The 25240-nt window shown below is 52.1% G+C and overlaps 1 protein-coding gene and 1 non-coding gene across 3 annotated transcripts in view; both read left to right on the forward strand.

Annotated features, from left to right (window-relative positions):
- GNAO1 (G protein subunit alpha o1) overlaps nucleotides 1-25240 on the forward strand; it is a 164482-nt gene that overhangs the window by 108785 nt on the left and 30457 nt on the right. The window lies entirely within an intron of this gene.
- On the forward strand, nucleotides 17172-17280 carry LOC132006285 (U6 spliceosomal RNA). The gene has a single exon (XR_009401051.1). It is a non-coding gene; the product is annotated as a U6 spliceosomal RNA (small nuclear RNA).

Genomic DNA, 25240 nt, shown 5'->3' on the forward strand with positions numbered 1-25240 from the left:
CATGGGTTTTGTGTTGTGGGTTCCCCCCACCACTGGCTGAGTAGCTGTTCCCTGTTGTGATGCAGGAGATGTAAATCCCCCAAAGACCCGGTTGCCAGGGCGACAGGCTCCAGGGAACAGAGCTCAGCGAAACAAAGTCCTTCAGCTCTGAAGGGAGCAGCTTTGTTTCCCTTGTGGAGACTGGCTATAGTGGCCTCAGAAAGCAGCGTTCAAGGGCGCCCGCATCAGCAGGGACCCAGAAATGGCTGGCTGGTCACTTTTGAGTAGCTTCAGCAGTGCGGTTGGGCTCTGCCCGCTTCCAGCGCCTACCCAGGGGACACCCAGATGCCGAGGCCTAGAGTCCGAGAAAGTCGAAAGACCACGCCTCTGCCCCAGGTGGTCACCTGTCCCCAGAACCTGCCGGCTGTCTGGCAGCTGCAGCCTCCCGGGCCCAGCGGCAAGGACCCGGGGCAGGGAGGGACTGGAAAGCAAAGCTTGGTCTTGTCCAAGTGGTTTTTCGGGGACTTCTGGAAAACCGCACAGAGCCTGCGGTAGGAGTTGGCCCAAGGCTCCAGGCCAGAGTTGGAGCTGGTTCTGGGACCCAAGTTCCTTTGCTGGGAATAGAACAGGAGGCTGTCAGTTCTCTGGAAGCCGTAACCATCCCAGAACTCTCCTACAAAGGGCGTGTTATCCAAAAGGTGGTGATGGAGCCCCACTCACCACTGTCCCCGCATGCCTAAAATGCCCCGGTTAGAGATGGAGCCCTTCAGGTTTAAAAGGCTTTTAGGTCTCTAGGAATCCCAGTTAAAGTACTAAAACCCCTGGATCGAGAGTCATCTTCCAGTGATGATTAGCCATCGACCAACTGAGAAAACAGCCCTTTGGAAGTAGAGTTATGGGATTCCTTGTGCCCCGGGGGGGAGCCACATAAATTCTCCCTGCCTTCCCGCTCAGTCAAGGCCAGGCCCAGAAGTAACCCTTACGCCAGAAAACAGCCCACACCTCTAATGGTTCCATGGTGCCCCACACCTCACAAGGCACTCATACCCTGCCCTTTGTCCCTACTGCAGCCTCACCAGCCAGCCTGCCTTGACCCCCATTGCAGATGAGGCAGTGAGGCTCAGAGAGGTCAAGGGCCTTGCCCAGCATCACACCGATGGGGAGTCCAAATCCTGAACTTGGTGCCGGGACTTCGGAGTCCCACCCAGCCCTGTTCCCTGTTTCTTCTGCACACACTGACTCCAGCTGCGCAGAAGCCATGGGCACAGTGTACCCACTGTTTGATTGGCTTGTTTGTTTGTTTTTATAAGGTGAGAATTTTTGCTGAGGTTTGAATTTGAGGGTGTTGAGGGTTTTCTTCTTCTTCTTCTTTTTTTTTTTTTTTAAGTGAAACTGTTACAGCTTCCTGGTGGAGTTGTAATTAGGAAATTCTGGGTTAGTCAGCTCGGCAGAATTGACAAATAACCAGGCAGTGCTGGATAGAGTACTTTTTCCCTCCTTAGAATTCCAGGTTTTACCAAATTGGGGGGAAGGAGTTGTGAAGACGAAAATGTGTGCAGCTGTGCTGGGTCAGGGAGGACAGATTCCCTCCTTTATGTACAACTAGACAATAAAAATGTAGTTATCTTCGTATAGGGTGATTTTCTGTATGTGTAGACATGAGGCAGTATGGGAGACGTGGGGAGAAACAGGTGAAGGGGAACCCATGTTGGGGTCCAGGCTTTGGCAAGAAGAGTCTTAGGAGCCCGCATGTGCCTGCACAGGCCCCACTGTCACCTCCCCGTCAGCTTGCACTAATGAGTGACCGTGCTGACGGCAGGGCAGTGACCAGCTACCCTGTAAAGGGAGACTTGTGCCAGACCCTGTTGCTTCCATTATTACTGTGACTGACCTGCTTCACTGTAATAGTGATATATCTGTTTTCATATGACTCCAAAAAATATGTAGCCTGTTCAGCTCATGATTGCCAAGATACTAGAAGTCCCAAATCAGGACTTAACTTTTTTCAGAAGTGAGTCAAGTAAAAAACAACAACAACAAAAACCCACTGTGCACTGAAGGGCAGAGTTGGTACACAGATCAGGCAGGACTTCTGAAAGCAGGACAGAGAGGACTGAAGTCCAGGAACGCTCACCTGCCCAGAGGAGCGTGCTGAGTCTGTGATCATCCTCATTTTACAGATAAGGCTCAGAAAGGGTGAGTGCCTTGCCCGTGATCACACAGCTGATAGATGACAAGAGACCAGGACCAAGCCCCAGCCCCGTCTGACTCCAAAGGCAGGCCAGCAGCCCCAGGGTGGTTCAGAGCACACAACGCAGGTGAACCTTCTCATCTTTACTTCCGAGGTGAAGCCCCTTTCTTGGCTGTCTTGGGAGAAACAAGGCTTTTCTGGTTCTTTACGGAAAGGTTAATTGAGGTGAACCCCACTCTGGGGAAGTGGGGCCCTGGGCCTGCTTCCTCCAGTCAGCATCTAATTCTCTCAAAGAAAGCCTTTTCAGAAAGGGCCTGGTGTGGCCGCTGCATGTGACCACAGCCGCAACTGCCCCGTTGTCCCCGGGGCCAGCGGTCCCAGCTCCGGCCCACCAGTGCCCTGTGCCTCCCCTTCTCTTCTTCCAGGGCCCCTCCCAGCGCTTCCTTTTCTTCTTTCGTTCTTGCCTCTGAATCACTTTTTCCAATAAGCTGTCTACTTAGTCTATCAAATAACTCCGGGAATGATTTCTGAAAGCCTCCCCCTGAGAACTGAAGCCTCAGAGTGGGAAACGCGTTTATATTTATGTAGCACCAAGACTTGAGAACGTTATTAAACTTGCATGGGGACCCGGCAAAAGAGCCTCCTCCAGCAGCATGGATTATGAGGGCCTAGCATCTTCAGCAGATGGGGACAGTCAAACTGGCAACGTGGCCGGGTTTCTTGCTCCACTGGGAGAAACCAGCCCCGTTTCCCGGGACCCCAGACAATCAGCACAAAGCTTGCAGCTTAGAAACCATGTGCATCCCTGTGTTTTATGACTGGCCAGGTTCCTAACCAGAGATTCTACGGCTGTAACCCCCAAACAAGAGGAAAATTGCAGTGTGCATGTGTGTGTGTGCACTCACACACATGCATTTGGATGTGTAGATATGGCGCGTGTGGTTTTGTGTATTTTGGGCTGTGTGCTTTCTCAAAGGAGAGAGCCTCTAGCTTTCTCAAAGACCCTTTGGAGGCGCCACTTATAATCCTGAAAATGTTCCATGAAAGACCTACTATGTGGAGTGTGTAGGAGGCTAGCTGAAGCCTTTGAGAAGAGTAATTCTCGTGGAAATTAGAGCTCAGAGAAGAAAAACCAGCAACTAAGGACAACAGCCATACTGTGCTCTCACAATGGAAAGGATTGAAAGAAGCAGGTGCAGGGAATGGGGGGCTGCTTGAAGTCAGGGTGGGAGCCACCTGGCTTCTGCTGCGGCTAACCTCTGCTGCTGTCACACTGTCCATACGGCTTATATTCATCCCTGGATCCTTACGACACCCCCAAGAAGTTGGAACTATTGAGCAGATTGGGCTGCTAGGGCTGGGTGAGGTCACTCAGTAGTGGCAGAGCCCAGACCAACCCCACCCTCCAGCTGTCTCACTGGGTAAAATACTCACCTCCAGATTCCAGCTTTCTCATGTGTGAAATGGGATGATTCCCTCTTTGGCTTATCCCAGAGAAGCAAAAAGAATATCTTTTAGGGGCGCCTGGCAGGCTCAGTCAGTTGAGCATGCGACTCTTGATCTTGGGGTTGTGAGTTCAAGCACCAGATTGGGTGTGTAGAGATTACTTAAGTATCAGAAAATCATCCCCCTGCTTTTGGCCCGGCAGCGCCTGATGGAGCTTAATACGTGTCTGTGGCAGGACCATAGGTGTCCCTGTGTTTTCCTGGACGGTTTCAGGGCTCCCAATGAACCACCAAGGAGAGGAGTTCTACCTAAGGCTCATTTTACAAATTAGGGTCTGACCGTCACCCACTAACTCGTGGGGGTTCCCAGGCATCTTCAGTGTCCGTTCCAGAAGCACGGCCCCTGCCCCCACTGATTGTCTGGGGACCTAGTTCTCCCTGGCCCACTCGCCACCCAAGTGGCTCTGTTGAGCGTGAGGCCACATCCCCCTGGACTGCCCAGTGCCCTGAAGTCAGTCTCTGCGGCCATAAGAGCCCAGGCCAGCTGATGCTGACCGTGATCGGTACCGGCCAGTGCGGCAGTGCTAACGCTCTCAGTGCTACAGGGGCCTAGAACATGGAGCTGTGGGCCCCTGAGCAATGCAGTTGATGGAGGGTTTTCCATTTTGAGCCCCCGGGAGTATGACGGGACTGTGTAACACACTTCATGACGTCCATTGAGGTGACTCGGTTGTGCCTTTGAAGATCAAGGCTCTTCCAGAGGACGTGCGGTAGAGCCAATAGCACAGGTTTGGGGGATTGGGAAGATCTAGACACGCTCCAGCACTAGCTTCCAGCTCGGAGATCTCTTAGCCTCCATTTGCCTTGGCCTTGCTCTCGGTTGCTTATCCAGGGGAGGAAGAGGCAGGCAGGACCATGTTTCTGCTGACTCTCTAAGCACTTACCACAGAAGCAGGTGATTTTTTTTATTATTGCTTTGTGTGTTTTTGGTTTGGGGTTTTTTTGGTGTTTGGTTTTTTGGGTTTTTTTTTTTTTTTTTTTTTTTTTGGCTATTGTGATTTTTCTGTTTTGTTTTGGTGAGTTATTTTTAGCTAGACTCCTGACTTAAACTTTTTTTACTGTGCATTTCTTCCAAGTGGAACACAGCTCAGCCATTGCACATGATTGAAGGGTTTAGCACTTGACTACAGTAACTCACTTAAAACCCACAGCACGCAGTGAGGTGCTATTATCATCCCCATTTTACCAATGAAGACAGAGAGGCTAAGAAGACCTGGTCTCCAAGGGCAGGTTCGGCTCCCAGTGTTGCTGTCTGGAAGACCTGAGCAGTCTTCTCAGTGTGCTCAGGATCTGCTGCTTCTAGCCCCACTGACACCACCACACCACGCCCATCCCCGGCAGTCTGCAGTTCTCAGGGACACCAGGGCCAGCACCAGCAGGCTGAGGTTCCCTGGGCCCCGGCTGCTTGGCATTGCCTCTCCCACAGGGGTGGAGGGAGGCGGATCCACCACCACCTGCTCCTCCCCCTACCGCCAAGCCCCACTTCCCCCTTCCCGGCTAGTCTGAGCTTGCCCCCACCTCCATGCTGGGAGCTACCAGCTAAGCCACCATTGACCCTGTAGCCTTGAGCCAGCCCCTTCCTCCCTGTGCCTCGCTTTCCCAACTTGCATGATGAGGGAGCATAGATAATTGCAGTGAAATCCTTTTTTCCTCTCTGTGGCCTCACTTCTGGCTCTCCCGCCGCCCTCCTGTGGCTTTCCACCACACCCAAAATAAAAGTCTACCCCCTTTCCATGGTCAGTGGTGCCCTGCGTGCTGGGGCGTCTCACACTGGCTGCTGCTCAGAAAGGGCCTCGAGCACAGCCCGCCTGCCCGCCGCCTGCCCACTTCCCGCCCTGCCGATGACCATCACTGTGTGTATCCTTTCCTCCCCTAACCTGCGTCCTTAACTTTAGATGTACGCCTTGCCCTGACATTTCCCTTTTCTTCCATGCCCCCAAATTATTAAAAACAGCTGCTTCTAATTAATTGAGTGAATCATGGAAAAACACTTTTTTCCTATCTATAAATAATTCCACCTCAAATTTTTCTGGGAGAATAAAATGCTGTGGCCAACGTCCATCCAGCACACACCCAGAGCATATCATCTAGCTTCCCAGCTTTAGTTCATGGACCTCCCAGTGCCATTTCTGGAACTCCCCCCAGCCTGAAACAGGACCGCTGAGGGCCAATCAAGGTGAAACCCATGGAAAAGGGCCACAGGCGTCATAAGGAGCCTTCAACTACTAATTCTGCCACTTCCGGGCAGTTTCACATGACTTCAGCCCCACCTTTTGGGTGGCCAGCTCTGTGCTCTGGCCCATGGCTGCAGGGGGGTGCACCAAGAGAAGACACAGCTCCTTCCCCAAGAGGGGAGCACAGTCTTAAATTCCAGACTGATACAACGAAGCCAATTCAGCAGCTGACTGTGCTCCAGAGCCCAGGATAGGACCCCAGAAGAGAGCCAGGAATGAAAGCTGGAGCAGAGCCTTCCCAGAGCAGACCCTCCACCGTCACGTCCTGGGGCATGAAATGTGCTATGGGCACACCCAAGGAACCCTCTCTTACATTTACTGCAAGGTGCTGTACAGATGCCATCATTTTCTAGAACACGGGCAAGGTTGGGAAGCCCAGCCTAGAGGCAGCAGAGCTGCAGTTGGCATCTTAGGTGGCAAGGCCTTGGGTGAAGCTTTCACCCTCTGGGGCCAGAGAGCCCTTCGTGATGGTAGAACTTGTTAAGTGCTTGCCTGCCAATTGCAGCATTTTGGAGTGAGATGGTACCAGTGACCTCAGATATGATCACATTCAAAGAGAGGCAGAGATGGGTTGTGTGGGCTACCATTGATCCCAGCCCTTGACTCCGGCAGCCCCTGCTTATCTGTCACAGCACTGAGCCTCTCCTGACTCCTCTCAGGTTACCAGTGCCCCCAGGGGCCAACAGCTCCATCAGAGTTGGTCCTCAAGTTGAAGCCAGCTTCCCACCTCTGGTCAACCCGGTACAGCTCCCTTACATTACAGAACGCAGCAGAGGAAAGCAACCTGGAAGGCCGCTGCAGGGAAACTACCTCTTTATGCCCCAAGTCTCCCAGCCGCCTGGTAAAATGCTATTTTACTCTCTACCTACCAAGTTCATCTGTTCAGCAAATGTTTACTGAGCCCCTGAGGTGTGCCCAGCTCAGTGGTATATCCTAAATGCAAGGAGTCTGGTGTCGCAGGAGCTCAGGGTCCAGGGAAACACGTATCCTAGAAGGTGGTAAGAGCTACCTTCAGTACCACCCTTTTTCGGGGCTGGGGTGTGAGGCTGAGATCCCGCCATCCCAGACTTCAGTGAGCCCCTTGTCTTTGCCTCACTTGATTCTCAGGGACGTGGCCCATCAGCTGGACACCTGTGTTCTGTTCTCTCCTTGCTCAAGTCCTTGCCCCCAGTTCCAGTCTTGTCTCTAGGGATAACCAAGATGTGTGGCCGTCCCAGGCAGGCAGAGCACTGGTCCCTCTTCAAGCTGGTCCTCTCGAAGTGTTCGTCCTTTATTCGGCAGATCCAGGGAGAGACTAATTTTCTATTAATGAAAATGTGTTTCTTTACTGTTCAAAATAAGGGCTCTATTAGATGCACTGAACATAACATGACTTTTTTTTTTTTTTTTAGTTTACATTAACTTTTTGGGACCTGAGCCCATGTGGACATAACTATAGAGTTAGGCTCCAAAGTTGGTCTACAAGTTCCTTCTCTCTCTCTCTCTTTTTAATGCTGGCAAACATTCTCCACTTTAGTGAAGTTCACGTTCTTTCTTCAGTTTCCATTTACAGGACAGGTCTCCCCCACTATGCAAAAACAGAGCATTCTTATGAAAACTTTTGTAAGCAAAGACATAAAGCAAAGAAGCAATTACTATTAATTTATATGGGAAAAATTTTGAGCATTTGCAGACCCCCAAAATAACCTTATTTTCAGGCGTTTCTGATCCCATGTCTTGCTAACGGGTACACAAAATGAATGGCAATAGCACGGGCTCAGAGACACCTTCAAAGCTATGGCAGCTGAGATGCAGGCTGCCGTCTCCAGGGAAGGAGCCTGGGGGGGCCGCTCTCGCTCTCTCCTCAGGGTTCGTGTTGCCTCTGTCAGGGCTCCCTGCAAAAGAAATGCTGAATGCTGATTTTGCTTTGTGCCTTTTTTGTTTGTTGGTTTCTGTAAAAGTGAAAATCCTCCTCGGATGACTTCTGGTTAGAGAAAACAGGTGCTAACATGGGTCTTTCGTAAGAGAGAAGTGGCATAACATAAACTTTCGAAAAGCGGAGGATCCCTATGTTCCAAGCCAGACAGTCTCTTCAGAGGAATATCAGAGGGTTTGGAATTGAGAGGAGAGCCCCAACCCCTTCACCCTGCAAACGGCCCTGGCCTGGGCATGACTCAGGTGCAGAACCTCTCTGAGCGCCCATCTCGGACTGGCTGCGAACGGGTGCATGTGCATTCCACACACAGATGTGGTTGTCATTGCTCAGCTGGCAGAGGGAGGCCCTGCGGAGGAGGCTGCCTCCCTCTGCTGGAGTGGGGCCAGCACACTTGCCTGCAGTTGCCCTGGAGATGTCCAGGACAGGTGGGGGTCACCTGGCATCATATTTCCATTCATACCTGCGGCGTGTTGGCTCATCACTGGTCTGTCCCCTAACCTCGCTTCCTTCCCCACATTTCCTGTTGAGCTGAGCAGTGACCTTGAGGGTAGGCTCTGGGTGGTCCTTTCTCTGCTTTCTTGCCCCACCTTTCGCTCCTTGTGCTACTGGGCCTCCCAAGGACGAGGGGGTGGCACCTGGTATCCATCTCCACTTATAGCCTAGAATTCATTCATTCCGCAAGCAGCACCTCGTGAATGAACTAAATGGGCAACAGGGCAGATGCGGCCCTGCCCTCTTGGAGCTCACCATCCTTCTAGGAAGAGAAAGAGTCACCGAGGAAACAAGTATACATAATTACATGTTGTAATAAGTGCTATTCAAGAAAAGAAGACTGTCAAGGGAACAGCAAGGAGCACCTGCTTCAGAAGGGAAGGGTGTGGTCAGGAAGAGCTTTCTCTAGGAGTTATATTTAAACCGAGACCAGAAGCCCTTGCTCAGGCAGTACATATACGAAACTGAGATAGGAAGAAGAAACAAGGAGCCAGTCTTGCAGACTTGAGGTAGCAGGAGGAGCCGTACAAAGGCCCTGAGGTGGAAATGATCTTGCACGTGTGTTGCAAAGCCTAGAAAGGGGGCAGGGTGGCCTGCAGGTGGTAAGTGAGGGCAAGGGTGCCTCAGGATGAGGTTTAAGAGGAGGCAGGACCCAGATCCTGCACTGCTTTGTGGGTAGAGTTCAGAATGATGGAGGGAGAACCCCTGCTTCCAGCCCAAAGGAGAGCCCATTCTTGGAAGCTGTGTTCATTTGCTAGGCCTGCCTAAACAAAATGCCAGAGACTGGGTGGCATGAACAATAGGACTTTATTTTCTCACAGTTCTGGAGGCTAAAAATCTGAGATTTTAGTGTCATCAGAGGTGATTTCCACTGAGTCCCCTCTCCCTGGCTTGTAGATGTCCGTCTTCTCCCTGTATCACATGGTCTCCCCCCGTGTGTGTGTCCTAATCTCCTCCTAAGGACGCCAGCCATAATAGATTAGCTCCCAATCTGAAAACCTCACTTTAACTTAATTGCCCCTTTAAAGAACCCCCCGACCACCAAGTACAGTCACATTCTGAGGTACTGGTTGGTTAGGGCTTCAATACATGAATCCAGCGGGGAGGGGGGACACCATTCAGCCCATGATGGGAGACTTCCCTGGTGTGCTCCTTGAGAGTAGGTTGGGGTTGTGGATCAGCGTTTGTAAAATGCCTCGGGAGCCTGGAGGAGATCCATCCTAAGCAGCCTGCCCTCTCTTGGTCCAAGGAGATGATTAGTATGGTCAAGGGCGTCAAAGACTTCATGGCACCAAACTGAGACTTTCTTACCCACGACTACTTAAAATCCTTGAAAGAGAATTAGAAACCTCCCAGGTGTGTAACTCAGTGGCATAATATAGGGTCCCCATTGGCCCACACTTTGGGGACGTTCCTTCAAGCACGTGGGGCAGGGCAGCCGGCGGGGGCAGGAAAGCGAGTGACAGCCTGAGTGAGGAAGGGGCTGGGCCCCCAGATGAGTGGCCGGGTAAAAACTGACCCGGGACAGTGCTGGCCGAGCCAGCCAGCCTCTGCAGTGTTCCATCCCAACCCCTAGCAGAGCCCCTTGCCTGGCAGAGAGGTCTGGAAGGTGTTATGATGAATTAAACCGAGGAAAAACCCTCAACAGATATCCCAGGGAAGCTTGCAGATCAGTGTGTTCAGCCTCCTGGGGAGCCGGGGAGTGTTGGGGGGAGCAGCTAAGGCCAGCGGCTGGAGGATGGAGGTGCACACAGCCCGCAGATGGGCCTCACGTTACCCCCTGCCCCCGCCTTATGCTGAAGGTAAAAATAACTACAAGGGGAGAAATGTCCTAGAGAAATTACCTTGAAATTCGGAAAACATGAAGCCTGGCTCCATCTAATTAAGATGACATTTTGCAAAGGGGGGGTTAGGGAGAGGCCTGGGTGGCATTTTAAATTGCAAGCTGATTGTGCAGCCTCTCTAATTTTGGTTCTGAACAAAGTTTCCAATTGGAACAGAGGACCGACTTCAAAGGCATCGCCTACCGCTGGCCAGGCAAAGGGAGTGAAAAGAGCAGCATGGGGCCTCTGGGCACAATGTGGCTGGGACTGGAGCAAAGGCTTGGGGCCGCAGGGGGCTGCAGCCCTCGGGAGCCTGCTGCGCCTTTTAGGGGATCAGTGGACCCGCTCCTGGGAGGAGAGCTAATTGAAGCAACGGCCTTGCCCTTGAAGAATGAGCTTTTGTCCAGCCTGGGCCATCTTAGGGGCACTTACTGGGCAGAGCTGTGGCCTGGGCTGGCTGTAGGCATCACCCCGCCCCAGTCTCCCCCTGTGCTATAGAAACAGGCCTGGTTCTTGTGTAATAGCCCCCAGCATCCTCTTGGGGAGGGGCCACTGCCTCCTGGGACTCCTCCCTGCCAGCCTCTAAGCCCCAAAAAGGTGGACAAGGCCCGCCCCTTCCCTCCCAGATTCCTGGAAGAGGCAACACCAGGCCCTTTCAACTTGGAAGGTGGAGGGTAAGCTCCCAAGTGGGAGGGCTAGGGGCCAGCTGGCCCAGGGAGCCACCCAAAATGCAGGATATCGTTCTGCTTTCTGGACAGAGTCACTCCAGGTATGATGCGCAGGATTCCCTCAGAAGCTCCTTTGTGCCCCTCCTTTTGCGCACCCTGGGTTAGCTCACAAAGACCGCTTGACCAGGCCGACTCTCTCATATTGCCGATACCCCTCTCTATGCACGCACGCACACCCACACGGCATGCTTTAAGCCATGCCCGGTTCCCAGAGCACACCCATCCAGACCTTGGGTTCTCACGCACCCTGGATAAGAACACAGCGTGGGGAACACCACCATTTATATTTGAGGAAACTAAGTCACGGAGTTGAAATGATGAGCCCTTGGAGGCCAGATCCTGGCATTTTCCACAGATCCAGTGACCTCATACCCCTTTCTCCCACTTACTTCCCCTGACTTGTCCCCCGCCCTCCTGATCACCCACCAGGGTCTCTGTGCCATCCATTTCCTCCGCTCTACATGTCCCTGTCTGCAAAGGTCGCTACCCAATTCCTTCGAACGGAGGGCGGCAGGGTGGTGAGGGGGCTAAGAGGCAGGGGGTAATGGAATGAGCTCCAGTAGGGCAGCCTTGGTTCCAAAATATGGGAGCTGTGGAGGGCTGAGGTGTGAATAAATGCTTTCTTGACAGTAGATTAAAGAAACAGTCTGGAGGCCAGGAGACTGGTTGGGCTAGACCCCTGCTTTCATCCACAGGCAAGAGTGACCTTGCAGGGAGATTGGGAGGGTCTGAGTTCAGACCTTTCTCGGGGCAAATGACAGTTCTTGGGAATCAGACTGGCTGGAGGAACAGAACAAGGGAAGAGAATGGAGCTGGCTTTGGGGTCTCTGGCTTGCGTGACCGGAAGCACAGAATTACCATTGCACAAGGGCCATGTGTCCCCGTGGAGTGGCGTGGGCATTCCTGGGGCCGTTCCTACAGACCAACAGCTTTCATTGGAGGACTTTTATGTATTAAATTAACACACAGACCTCTGATTTCATGGAGGTTATTGTTTAGGATAAGCTGATTATTTAAAATGAGTCCATTTGAGGCCATTTTTAAAAATTAAGGAAATAGCCACGGTCATGTGCTACTTTGGCAGCCATCACAGGACTGAGACGGGAAGGAAGGCAGTGATGGAGACAGTGGCCCAGGAACCCAGGCGCAGGGGAGAGGGTGGGATAGACTGGGAACATGCCGAGCCAAGTGGAGGAGCCAGTAAACCCACCAGAGGTCAGGTGGAGCCACTCGGCAGCCCCCTGCATAGAGGAGGATCCTCTGACGTCCCATCCAGGGAGAAGGCGGCTTACAAAAGCAAGAAGGTGTTTGAGGACTGAGCTCTCAGCAACTTAAATGTTGGGGGGAGCGACAGAGGCCCACCTAGGAGACAGCCCACAGTGGACTCACATGACTTAGAAGACAGCGCCTTGACCAGGAAGTAGCATCTACAGGGCCCAGCATCCGGAGAGAGGAGAAGTGAGCAGACAGCAGCAGGGGATGGGGAGGGCAGTGAAAGCCCCCGCCGGAGGTAGGCAGGGAGGTGGCAGGACAAACGGAGGAAGCAGGAGGGCCGAGGCTTGCAGGGGGCATTGGTGTCAGGGATGGGCTTAGGATGGGAGGCCAGAGCATGGTGTAGGGGGAAGCTAGAGGGAGAAAGAAGGCCCCAAGGGAGGAATGGTGGGGGAGGGGGTCGGAGGTTCAACAGAAGTGGAGTCAGGACCACTTTTTCAGAAGGTCAGGTCTTAATCCACATTAAGGAATGAAACCCACAGTGGTTTTCCTTTTGGGGGTTTTGTGGAGTTAAATTGGTGGCTAGATGAGGGCTCAGAGGCCTGTTAAGGGGCAATACTAGATTTGGATTCAGTGGCTCCCTGGAAGGCGTGGTTCTCCCCTGGCCCCCATCAGCATACCAAGAGAAGGGTCCTACAGCCCCTGCTTGGGGGGCACCCACCTCACTGGAGGGGAAATGCCCGCTTAGCCATGAAGCCGCTGGGGACAGGTGGGCAGGATGGGTGTCCCTTCCTCCTTCCTTCTGTCTTCCCTGCTGGCCTTGGTGCTGGGCACTTACCTTCGCGCTCCCCTTTAAGAGGACATTGGCAGCCAGGAGACCCGAAGTACCCATGACAACAAAGCTCCTTAGCAGGCCAGAGGCCCTGATTCTCCTGCATCTGTGTCTGAGCACTTTGGGCAGTCATCTCAACAAAGTTGAGGCCACAAGTTGGCTGGTGGGGGTGGGGAGATGGGGGCATCCATCAGGACAGAAAAGCAGGTGCCCTGTCCCTTCCAGTGAGAATGCCACACACTCCTTGGAACCTGCAACCACCGGTGAGCTCATTCCCTCGTGGAACCAAAACCAGGGAACAAGGAGGGAGGCTGAGACAGAGAAGGAAACAGGAAGTCTGTGGCCCAGGAGACCTGGAGCCCAGGGTGTGCCCACCCCCACCCTGTGCTGTCCCCAGGAGGCAGTGCACGCTCCCAAGAAATCTGGGTGATCCTCCAAACCTCACAGAACCTCAACCCAAGGCCCTGCTGGTGGGAAAGAGTCAAAGCCAGGCAGAATGGGGGATGTTCCCAGCCTACCACCTAGGGCTCGGAGCCGGATTCATTGCCCCCCTTCCGAGTCCCAAGGACACACTGGCCGGGTGCTTGCTTTATGCTGCTTGCTTCAGGAAGCTGCTTCCCAAGGGGAGGAAGTGGGCAGACCTTAGCTAGCATGCTGGACGCACATGTTGATTTCTATATCAGTAGTTCTTAACATCAGTGCATATTAGAAAAAGATAAAAACTGGCACACTTGGGTGACTCAGTCAGTTAAGCGTCCGACTCTTGATTTCAACTCAGGTCATGGTCTCAGGGTCGTGAGATGGAGCCCCACGTTGGGCTACGGGTTCAGTGTGGAGTCTGCTTGAGATTCTCTTGTTCTCTCGGTCTCTCTCTCTCATTCTCCCCCCTGCCTCTCCCACGGCTTGCGAACCTGCGCATGCACTCTGTCTCTCTCTCTCTCTCTCAAATACATAAATAAAATCTTTTTTTTAAAAAAACTAACCTATAGAATAGACTTCTGAATATATTATTGTTAGTGATACTACATTTCCTTTCTCTTAAAATAAGTTTAAGTAGGCATAAGTCCAAAGAAAATCATGAAGTCAGTTGTGGCACAGGTGGTATCCAAACCCAGCCGAATTTTCACATCATTTTTGAGCGCCTGCTGTGTACCCCGCAGGGTTCTGCAGATGCAGTGGTGAACGAAAGTTATGCCTGTGGCAGGTATGTGAGTGGCTGAGGCCCAGGAGGCGCTGCTCTGGGGCCTCCTTTCCTGTTTGCAGGGGAGAGGAGCGGGATCACAGATTTTTTTGATATTCCAGAAAACAGGCCTCTGCCCTTCTGCGGCCGGCTTCTTGAGAGGGCACTCCGTTTCCTGTCCAGGAAGCAGGAGAGGAGGAACAATAGCAGGACACAGAGACAGGGCACCCCTGGCTCCTCTCACGATCATGCCCGGCATTTCCTGGCTCAAACGCAACAGAAGGTTCTTTCCTGCCCATCTGATAGTCTAGGGCAGGTGCTCCGGGTGGGTGGCTCTCCTCCGCGTGGTGATTCATGGGCCAGCTCTTTCCATCTTATGGCACTACCGCCGCCCAGGACTTTGTCATCACGTGCACTCGGGGACACGGTTACATCTTGGGAACCTTGGCCGACAGGCGACGCACTTCACTTTCATACTTCATCGACTCTAGTTCAGTCACAAGGCAGGTGGTGGCCTGCAGAAGGGTCTCTAACCCAGCGGCCACGAGAGGGCTGAAACTAGGCCCACCTTCCCCTTGCCAGACTGTGTAGCATGGAGGAAAGAACTCCTTTTTCCTAACCCTGACAAAGGTGCTGTGGGACTGGCTTCTACCCTGGCTGGGACCAGAGCAGAGGACGTGGGAACGGAGAGAAAGGAGACAGAGGGACAGAAGAAAGCAAGAGTGGTCTGGGAGGGGAGAGGAACCTGAGCCCAGGAAGCATCAGATGGCCTCCTTTGAGGCCCTGCCATTTCAGATTGTGAGGGCTGGCTTGAGCCCCTGCACACCTCGTCCCACAGGGGTAGGGGTGTTCCACGGCCCACCCTCTCCTCAGTGAGCCCCGTGCAGCAGACTTGAGCCTCAGGCTCTGAGTCCCCTGACCACGCTCCCATGCCCAGGTCTGTGCAGCTAGGACCTTGTCCTTCCCCCATGCCCTTGATCACCCAGGGTCAATGTCAGGAAGATGAGGACAGCGGGGCCTCACGGGAGGGGAGGCCATGTACCCTGGTCCCATGCCTTGGAGAGAGCCTCTGAGGTGGCACCCGGGATGGAGCAGCTCTCATCCCCCTGGCCCCGAGCTGCCTGCAGACCCCACGGGGTGCGGCGCTCCATCCTCCCCTCCCTGCTGACCTCACATGAGGGATAGGCCGCCTTCACCCAATTCCCAGCCTCCCTGCCCCATGCTCCTGTCTCATGGCCAGGCACTGGGGGCCCGGGGAGCCGGCCTCCGGCCTGGTCCCACCGTGCCTTCCGCCTCCTGCCGCCCCCAGGGTGGCCCACTGGCACTCGGCCCGGCCCAGCTGGGGCACAGCCACAGCTGCCACTCTGCCTCTCCAGTGTTTTGGTTGACGAGACTATTTGTTACCCTTGTTTTTGACCACCTGTTGCCATCCCACCGCCTCATGTGTACACAGTGCCAGCGTCAACACGCTAACACTGGGTCCCGGAGTGGGCACCGCCTGGGAGCCCTGTCCCCTTCGCGGTGGGGCTCAGGGAAGCCCAGGGGGGCAGCCTTCCCAGACCCTGCCCTCAAGGAGAAGCCGGGAGACCAGGACTCCAGCCGGCGGGTGCCGCCCCCAGGCTTGCTGGGTGACCTGGGACAAGGCCCCACCTCCTTTACCCAGGCCTCAGTTGTGCCCCCAGAGCATAACGTGGGAAGCAGGGCTGTGCAAACTCTGGAGCCAGAGAGCTGGTGTTCGAACCCCAGCCGCACCAACCTGCCGGCTGAGTGACCTTGGGCCGTCTCACAGCCCATCCGACCTCTGGTTTGTCTCTTTATAAAAGGACCAAACGGTAATACTTACCAACATTAAATGAACTAAAGTCCACGGGAGTGCTCGCTAAATACTGGCTACTGTGGTTATGTCTCGGGGCCCCTCCTTGGCAGGCATGTCCATGAGTGTGTCTCTGTGTGGGGGACGGTATTGCCAGCTCCAGTGCTCACCCTGGACACAGCAGTAGCCGGGACTTGCTGATCCTCTGGACCCGGTTGGTTTGGCCTGCCCTGGGTTCTCACCCCAGAGGTTCCTCCTGAACCCCAGCGCTGGCAGCTGTCCACCACCACTGGCAAAAACTTGAAATTCTCCATTTTCTAACCGAGAGGTATTGGCTGTGGCTCTGTGTCCCACCTCTCAGCCCGCGGGGGTGTGTGACTCAGTCACACTTATGCAGGTGGAACCCTCATCAGCTCCCTCTTACCCTGCTCGGGGAGCCCCTATGCCCGTGGTGGGAGGTGCTGGCTGCCCTTCTGTGCAATGAGACGGTGTGAGTGCGGAGAGGGGACGGTGGACAGAGTCACTACGTTTACTAACACGGCTTCGCCGAGTCAGAACGTGATTCCTTCCTCTCGGTCAGCCTGCGAAGCTCGAGAAGAAAGTCTCAGGCTGGTGCTAGTATCCCCTTAACACCTCTGAACTCTCCCCCTTGTTAACAAAGACAAAACGACTCCAGGCCAAAAGCCTTCAGCAGGCAGCCGGATCCTGCGAGAACTTAACGTTAGTGTCCGCTTTCGCGGTCGTCGTTGTTCTCATGGGTGTCTAACGTTTTTGAATACTTCACGCAGGCTTTTCATTGACTGTAAGGATATGAAGTTTATAAAGCACAAAGATGTGTCCAAGAAAATTAATAACTGGTAGTCATAGATGAAACAGGACTTTTGTAGAAGTTATAAAGATGCTAGGGGAGAATGTTTGAGAAAGAATGATCTGGTCTAGTGGTTCTCAAACTTTGTGGTTTGGGGGCCCCTTTAAACTCTTAAAAAATTATGGAGGACCCCAAATTTCTTTTTTTTTTTAAAGATTTTATTTATTTATTTGAGAGAGAGAGACAGTGAGAGACAGCATGAGCGAGGAGAAGGTCAGAGGGAGAAGCAGACTCCCCATGGAGCTGGGAGCCCGATGCGGGACTTGATCCCGGGACTCCGGGATCATGACCTGAGCCGAAGGCAGTCGTCCAACCAACTGAGCCACCCAGGCGTCCCCCAAATTTTTTAATGTAGGCTACAGCTATCAAGTTTTATTGCATTAGAAAAGAAAACCAAGAGTGCTCACTTCAGCAGCACCTATACCTAAAAATTGGAACAATACAGAGAAGATTAGTATGGCCCCAGCACAAGGCTGACACGTAAATTTGTGAAGCAGCCCACATTTTATTTTCTGCCTCTATCTTGTTTTTTTTTTCCCTCTAGGGAGAGGGTATTCCTGGAACAGTGCCTGGCACATAATAGGCGCTCAATAAATATGTGTTTGTTGAAAAAAAATGAAAACCCAGAAAAATTTTAAATCTTCATTCATTTAAAAATAACTATGATAAACCTATTACACATAACAACATTTTTATGAAAAATTATTCTGATTTCTAAAAATGTAGTAAGAAGAACGTCATTGTTTTGTATTTTTGTAAATCTCTTTAATGGCTGGCTTAATAGAAGACAGCTTGATTCTCATATGTGCTTCTGCATGCAGTCTGTCATGATTCGTTGTTTTGGTTGAAGAATAGGAATCAAATTTGGCCCCACATAAACACATATTTCAAAAAGGAAGGAATGTTTTACTAGCCTTTTCAGATAATTCTTCTTTGAAACTTACCCAAAATGGACAAATGGTGGTTTCTCAAAGGAGGTTTGCAGTCTGAAACTATAGCAGGGACCCGTCCCTGTGCTGTCACATCAGAATCCATCAGTCTCTTTGACAAATGTTGCTGGAACAATTGGGACATCACATACAAAAAAAAAAAAAAAAAAAAAGTCTAAATACAGACTTTCCACTTTTCACAAAAATTAACTTGAAATGGATCACAGGTAGATCTAAATGTAAAAGGCAGCACTATAAAACTCCTCAAAGGGAATATAGGAGGAAACCGAGATGAACTTGGATCTGACGATGACTTGTAGACACAACACCAAAGTCACAATCCATAAAGGAGTAGATAAAGTGCTCGTCACAGAAATTTAAAACTGCTCTGTGAAGGCTACCATCAAGAGAAGAAGAAGAAGCGGGGGCTAGGACAAAATATTTGCTAAAAAGCATGTTTACGAGAAGACTGGTGCCCACGATAATCAAAGAACTCTTCAAACTCAATGGTAAGAAAACAACCCAACTTAAAAATGGGCCAAAGATGGGGCGCCCAGGTGGCTCAGTGGGTTAAGCCACTGCCTTTGGCTTGGGTCATGATCTTAGGGTCCTGGGATCAAGCCCCGCGTCAGGCTCTTTGCTTAGCAGGAAGCCTGCTTCTCTCTCTCTCTCTGCCTGCCTCTCTGCCTACTTGGGATCTTTCTCTGTCAGATAAATAAATAAAATCTTTAAAAAAAAAAAATGGGCCAAACTCCTAACAGACACACCGCGAAAGAAGATGTACAGATGGCAGAGAGCGTACGGCATCTCCACATCATATGCCATCAGGGAAATGCAAATTAAAACAACAAGCTACCACTCCACACCTAGTAGAGTGGCCAAAATCTGGAACACTGGCCACTCCAAATACTGACGGGGACGTGGAGCCACAGGACTCTGGCTCGTTGCTGGGGAAACGGCAAAATGGCGCCACACTTTGGACCAGACAGTTTTGCAGTTTCTTATAAAATGAAACATACTCCTCCCACAGGATCCAGCCATCAGGCTCTTCCATATTGTCTGCAAAGGTGTGACAACTTTTGTCCACACAAAAACCTGCACGTGAATGTTCATAGCAACTTTATAACTGCCAAAGCTTGGAAGCAACCAGGATACCCTCCAGCAGGTGAGTGGAGAAGGAAACTGGTCCATTCACACAATGGAATACTATTCCACACTGGAAGGAAAAGAGCTCTTAAGCCACAAGACATGATGGAGGAAGCTTCGATGCACATTACTAAGTGAAAGAAGCCGATCTGAACAGGCTGCCTACTGTATGATTCCAACTGTGCGATAGTCCGGAAACGGCGAAACAATGGGGTCGGTAAAAAAATCAGAATGGTTGCCGGGCGTGGGAGAGGGGAAGGGATGAATAGGCAGAGCATGGAGGGTTTTTAGGGCAGAGGAAATACTCTGTGTGATTCCATAATTCTGGATTCAGGGCATTATAAATTTGTCCAAATCCACAAAATGTACAATATCCAAGAGTGAACCCCACGGTTAACTACAGACTTCGGGTGAGTGTGATGTATTCACGTAGGATCATCCTTGGCAACAAATGGACCACTTTGGTGAGGGATGTGGACAGCAGAGGGGCTGGGGTTATATAGGAAACCTCCACCTTCCTTTCTGTTTTGTTATAAATCTAAACCTGCTCTTAAAAAGTAAAGTCTCTTGAAAACGTCCATTGATCTGCTTTGCGCTTTGAATGGTTCTCTTAACCATGCATGATTTTTAACACCATTTGGGTCATTTGGAAAATGCTAGTTCAGAGTTACACGGTTCTTCCAAATGTTGACACGTTTCAGCACACAGGATTAAAAACTCATGTTTGTTAACGTCAACACCCACCTCATCAGAAAAGCCTCCAGGTAGTGGAAGCTATGAAGCTCAAGATGGTAAACACAGGTTTTCCAAATTCTTTCACTTGAAAGCTGGAATTTTTTTTTTTTTCATTTTGGTGACAGATATGTTCATTGTTTTCCTTGAAATGATGGGCTCGCTTGGTTTGTTTTAGAAAATGTCTTCCAGAGACCAGATCAGAATCACCATTGTCTGTCTGTCAGGCATTCTTTTAAATGAAAGTGGTGTCCCACGAAGAAAGGCACTATTTTCACTGGCAGCTCAGGCTTGCAAGTGCTTTTCCCAGAAAACCATCATCCTTCGGTTTGCAGAAGCGTTTTATGCATGCTTCCCATTTCATCCCACAGAATATGAAAAAGATGGGTACTCGGGGTAGAGATCGCTCTTTAATTCATGATTTTTACTACTTCGTCAAGGACATTCTTAAGTAAAAGTGGCATCTTCTGTGACCGGCCACGGGAATGCGTGGTGGTTGCTGGGACAGTCTGGTGGTCCTGCTTGCGGCTCAGGAGCTAGTGGTGTTCTCTTCTGTGGCTTTTGCACCGTCAGGGCAAGCTGTGATGCTATTAGCAAGGTCAAAAATAGCGCCTTAGCGTCGTCCCGAACACAGTTTTGATCTTGTAGACCCCCACAAGGACTTCGGAGACCCCCATGGGTGCAGCTCACACTTTGAGAACCACTGGTGTAGCCAATCCTGTCCTCGTGCCTTTGGGGACCCTGGGACCCTGAGTGGGAGCTGAGGCTTGCCCAGGGTCCCGGAGCAGGTTGGAGGCAGGGCCACGTCTTCTGACATTTGAGGCACTGCTCCGGGCCATGTCCCTGAGATCCCAGAAGCAGGGTGACACGCTCCTTTTTGAACAAAGGCAATATCTGATCAAGGTAATGCTCAACAAGTGCCTCCAGCTAGGGGACAAGGAGACAGGAAGAGGTATCAACTAATAAGCCTGGGGAGAGGCACCAGTCGGCCATACCTGCCCTCTTCCAGATTTGCCGGCCTTCTTCCAACCCCTGCCATGTGTGTGGTGGTCCAACTTCCATCTACCCTCTAACATAATTGTGTTGCTAATATATCCCAAGTGAGGCGGCTCTAATTAAACCATCGTCACTTCGTGTTCTGACGAGACGAGGTTGGCCATTATCACTTTTCTTTCCCTTTGAGCTCTGTGTGGGTAATTTTATTCTGCCCTTGTTCATTTCTTAGAAATTTAGCCTCTCCAATTTTAGTTCTTTTCTCCTATCTTAGAACATTGTGCTCAGGAGAACGGCGGCGGAGGGTGAGGGTATCACAGATTTGGAAATCTCTGTCCCGTTCCCCGCACCCCGGTCTAGGAGAGATGCCCAGGAGGTAAAGCCTGGCAGGTTCTGGACCCGCCAAGGGATGAAAGGCACCAAGAGAAAGTGGTTACCATTGTCGGGCTGTCCCAAAGTAGGTGATGACGGGACCTCTGGACCGGGGTGAGTCTCCACTTCATCCTCAAGGATCTGAGGTGATCGGAAGCCTCGGTGATGTAAACATACCATCAACTCCCCGCTGAGGGCCCTGGCAAGCCTCGGTCCTGTATCCCCCCCTTTCTGCCAGTCACCTGCTGTGTTTGGGGCATCAGCTAACGGGCTGGGGAGATTTAGGCGGTATGTTCTTTTTTTGCCAAACGCGAAAGTTCTTGAGGCCGAGACTGCACTCGTTAGTGGGCGTATAATGGGTAAATGAGTAAATGGGTGGATGAGTGGGTGGGTGGCTAGCTAGGTCAAGGCAGAGTGAAAGGAATGGGCATGGCAATGAGTAATTAAGGGACAGACAGGTGCTGTTGTAGGATAGAAGAGAGGCAAAGGGTGGGTGGGTGTGGAAGTGAGTGGCTGGATGAACGAGGGTGGCTGATGGGTAGATGATGTAATGGATGGGTGGATGGCCAAGGGGGTGGATGGGTGACGTGTGGTGGGTAGGTACCCTCAATAGGTAGTATAGTAATGGACGGATGGATGGATGGGCAGATTTGATAAGAAGTGAGATCAGAAACCACCAAATCCTTGGTTCCGCTTCAGAATCTTTCTGGGGACCCAGGAAGTTTCCCTTCCCTAGGGCAAGTGGTAGACCTGTGATGTCCCCCAGCTTCCCCCCAGAGACCCTGTGAACAGAGTGTGCTATAGACACAGGCCTTGCTAAAACCCAGAAGCCCAAGTGAAGAAAGCCCCAAGGATATCTGGCCCTCAGCCACTACATGCCATGTAGGGCCCCCACGGTCACCACTCACGAACACATTTCACAAACATCTCAGCTGCCCCTGGTGTGCAGCCCCTCCCGGAGGCTCACAGTTTGGAAGCCATCTGCCAGCCCAGGGCCAGAAAGGTGGGCCCCTGCCAGAGGGGTGAGGGTGTGGCCCCCTCTCCACCCACGGTCCCAAGGCCCTGCCGCAGACAGGAAGCGAGGGCTTTCCCCTGGGTGTGCGTGTGAGAGAGAACACGACCACCCTGCTGCCTCAGGGGTCCAGGGGTCCAGGCTTAGGTGGGCTGGGCCAACCGCTGCTGAGTGCCCAGCCCACCATTTTCTACCTGCCAGGACTGCAGTCAGAGGACAGGCCTCCAGCAGCTGGGGTCTCTGTGCGTCTTCCCCTAGAGGAGCTGGGAGGACATCCCCGCAGCCTGAGGGAGGCAGAGACACCCACTGCGCCCGCCCTGCCCGGCCCTGCCTGGCCCTGCACTGCCTGGCCCTGCCCTGCCTGGCCTTCTGCACTCAGGCTGTCCGAGGCGCTCCCACTCCCGTTGGCCTGTGTGCTCCTGCCCCCTGGCGGGGGCCCAGGTAACTGCAGCACACAGGGCAGGGTGGGGCGGGGCCAGGTGCTGGCTTTTCCCTGCCCCTAGAAGACTGGGTCCTTGTGTGTGCATGAGCGTGTACATCCGTGTGTTCACACTGCACTTAGCCTGGGAGATTAGAGATGGAGCAAAACTCTGAAAGATCCAAAGCAACTCCTCAAATGAAAGGGGTTATTATTATAATTACTGTGATTATTGTTATCAAGACGATCCTGCTTGCCTGAAAAGTCTTGTACAAAAGCGGGCTTATTTTATGTCAGCTTGTTGTTTGTGTCTGGGGGACTTCATCTTAGCTTATAATAACGAACATGTGCAGGGCTCTTTATGCTGCAAAGCTGCGTCACGTCCCTCGGCTGTTTTCCTCTGCCCAGACAGCCCTGGGAGGGGAGAACTAATCAGGGAACAGAGGCTCAGAGAGGTGCCATGGGCAGTGCCAGGTCGCAAGGCTAGAAAGCTGTGGAGCCAGGATGTAAACCCAGGTCACCCGACCGAGAAGTCCCCCCTCCTCCACACACACACACCCTTTGCATCTCATCTCTTGTGGGGATGAAGGGAGAGGCTCTCTGTCGCACCTGAGCTCCAAGCCCTTTTGCCGCTGTCTCTTGAAAAGTGCACAGTGCACTGAAGAGAAGGGAAAGGTTTGGAAGAACCAAGCATTCAGTTAAAAGTGCAGTTAGCCACCGTAGTTTCAGCTGATGAATACACCTGGGCACTTCCAAGGCTCCAGCAGCATCTGGCAGGTGAATGGAAGGATGGGTTGTTCGTTCCAGCCGCTCAACTGGGCTGATGCCGGCTGTCCTCGGTCAGCACCCCAGCGTGGCCCGAAAAAATCAAGGGATTGACTCAAGTAACTGGAAAGTCAGAAGTATATGTGACTGCTTCTACAAATGTCCTGGGGCTGTCTGGGCTAGTGGGGCTGCTTGTAGTCTAATTTAACAAATATGGATTCTTTGTCTATCCCAAACTGTTCACTGAGGCCAGCGGGATGACTGGCTGGGCCCAGACCATGTGTCCCCTGCTGGAACCAGGGGACAGAGCCAGCCCCACCTGAACTGCTCAGGCCAGATCAGAGGAAGTGCTCTCTTTCAGGGAAGCTGGACTCTAGGACCAGAAAATGAGGGGATGGAAGACATCTCAGTGGTGAGGAAATGGGATTGGGGGAGGGGGTACATCCTCACTACTGGCCCAGGAGGAGACCTGGATGGGACGGTCAGGCCCAGTGTGAGCACCTTCCCCGGGCTCTCTGAAAGCAGGTAGACAAAGGGACAAGAGACTCCGCTGGGTCTATTAATTGCTTGTTAAGCTTGGCACCAGCCTAGCTCCCTCTGCAGGGTCCCAGAGCAAATTGGCATGGTCCTTCCTTCCCTTCCAAGGCTGACCCTTCTTACCTTCCAGGGAGCTGGGCTAGGACCAGTGCATCCTCCACTCTGGCCTCAAGGACAAGTCCAGGGCTCTTGACTAGAGGAGAGCAGGGAAGGTTGCCCTTGGCCTCAGGCTATCCTCCTTATTAGCTGCATGGTCTTGGGCAAGTTCCCTTGCCTCAGAGCCTCAGTCTCTCCGTCTGTTAAACAGGATGGCTCCCTATAGAGTTACCGTGATGATTAAATTAGCTACAGATACTGTTGAAATCAACCAGATAAGAAGAGTCAGGGGACAGATAGGATGGAGTGAGAAACTGGGGCCATGACTGATATTTAAGTGCCAAAAACCCTTTTGTCCCATAAATGTCACTGAGCACCAGCTATATGCAAGGCACGTTGTGAGACCTAGGGAACTGTGAGAAATCAGGAACCCGTCCCTGCCCTGAGGAGCAGGCACACATGACATCACCAGCTGTGCCTGTGGCCAGTGTGCTGTCGGGATGGGCCCAGGCACAGATCAGCTGGCCAACAGAACACCCTGAGGTGGGATAACCCTGGTTTGCCTGGGCAGCAGAAAGAAGGGCTATGTGTTTGGACCCCCATGAGAGGGGAAAGGTGTGAAGAGATTGGGACAGAGAGCTAGGCAGGCGCTGGAGGCCAAGGTAATAAGTTTGGAATTTAGGTATGATGAGAAGCAATTAAAAGAGTTTAAACAGAGGTTACCTATTGTAACCATTAGGATTAGGTTTGACTGTGAATATCAGAGCCCTGAAAAATAATGATTTCAATAATAAATTTACTTTAAATTCTTTAAAAATCTCCGGAAGGTTTGGGGTGTCCACAGAGTTATCAAGGACCTAGGGCTGTTTTCTACTCTCTAGGGTATGGACCTCATCTTCATGGTCCAAATTGGCTGCTAGAACTCCAACCATCACAACCAAGTTCCAGCTCCAGGAAAGAAGAAGTTAGAGAAAAGGGTACAACCTGCCTTTCAAAAGGGTGCTCTACTTTGGTTGACCTCTCATTGGGTGGAACTTGTCACTAGGTCCCACCTAGCAGCAAGCAAAGTGAGGAAATGCAGTCTTTTATTTGGATGTCCGTGTGCTCAGTTCTTTTTCTAAGGAGAACTGATGTCACACTAACAGTCTGCTGGCTGCCGTGCGAGGAACAAACGAGAGAGAAGCAAGGGAGGGAGGGAGCCCTTGGGAGGGGGACTGAGGGCAGTCAGGAGAAAGATGGTGCTGGCTTGGCCCCAGGAACGTGTGTGAGAAGATGGGGAGAAGTGGTGTGACTGAACACAGCTTTGATGGAAAAACCAGCAGGACACCGGACCTGGAAGGGAAGCAGCAGAACCAAGGGCGATGCCTAGTCTGTGTCTGGGCAGCTGAGCTAGTGGTGGTGCTGGACACTGAGCTGGGGGAGACTGGGCAGAGACAGCAAGGGCAGCGCCACCGGCACAGGATCCCCG

Source organism: Mustela nigripes, chromosome 17 (genome assembly GCF_022355385.1).
Source record: "Mustela nigripes isolate SB6536 chromosome 17, MUSNIG.SB6536, whole genome shotgun sequence".
In the NCBI taxonomy this organism is placed as follows: domain Eukaryota; kingdom Metazoa; phylum Chordata; class Mammalia; order Carnivora; family Mustelidae; genus Mustela; species Mustela nigripes.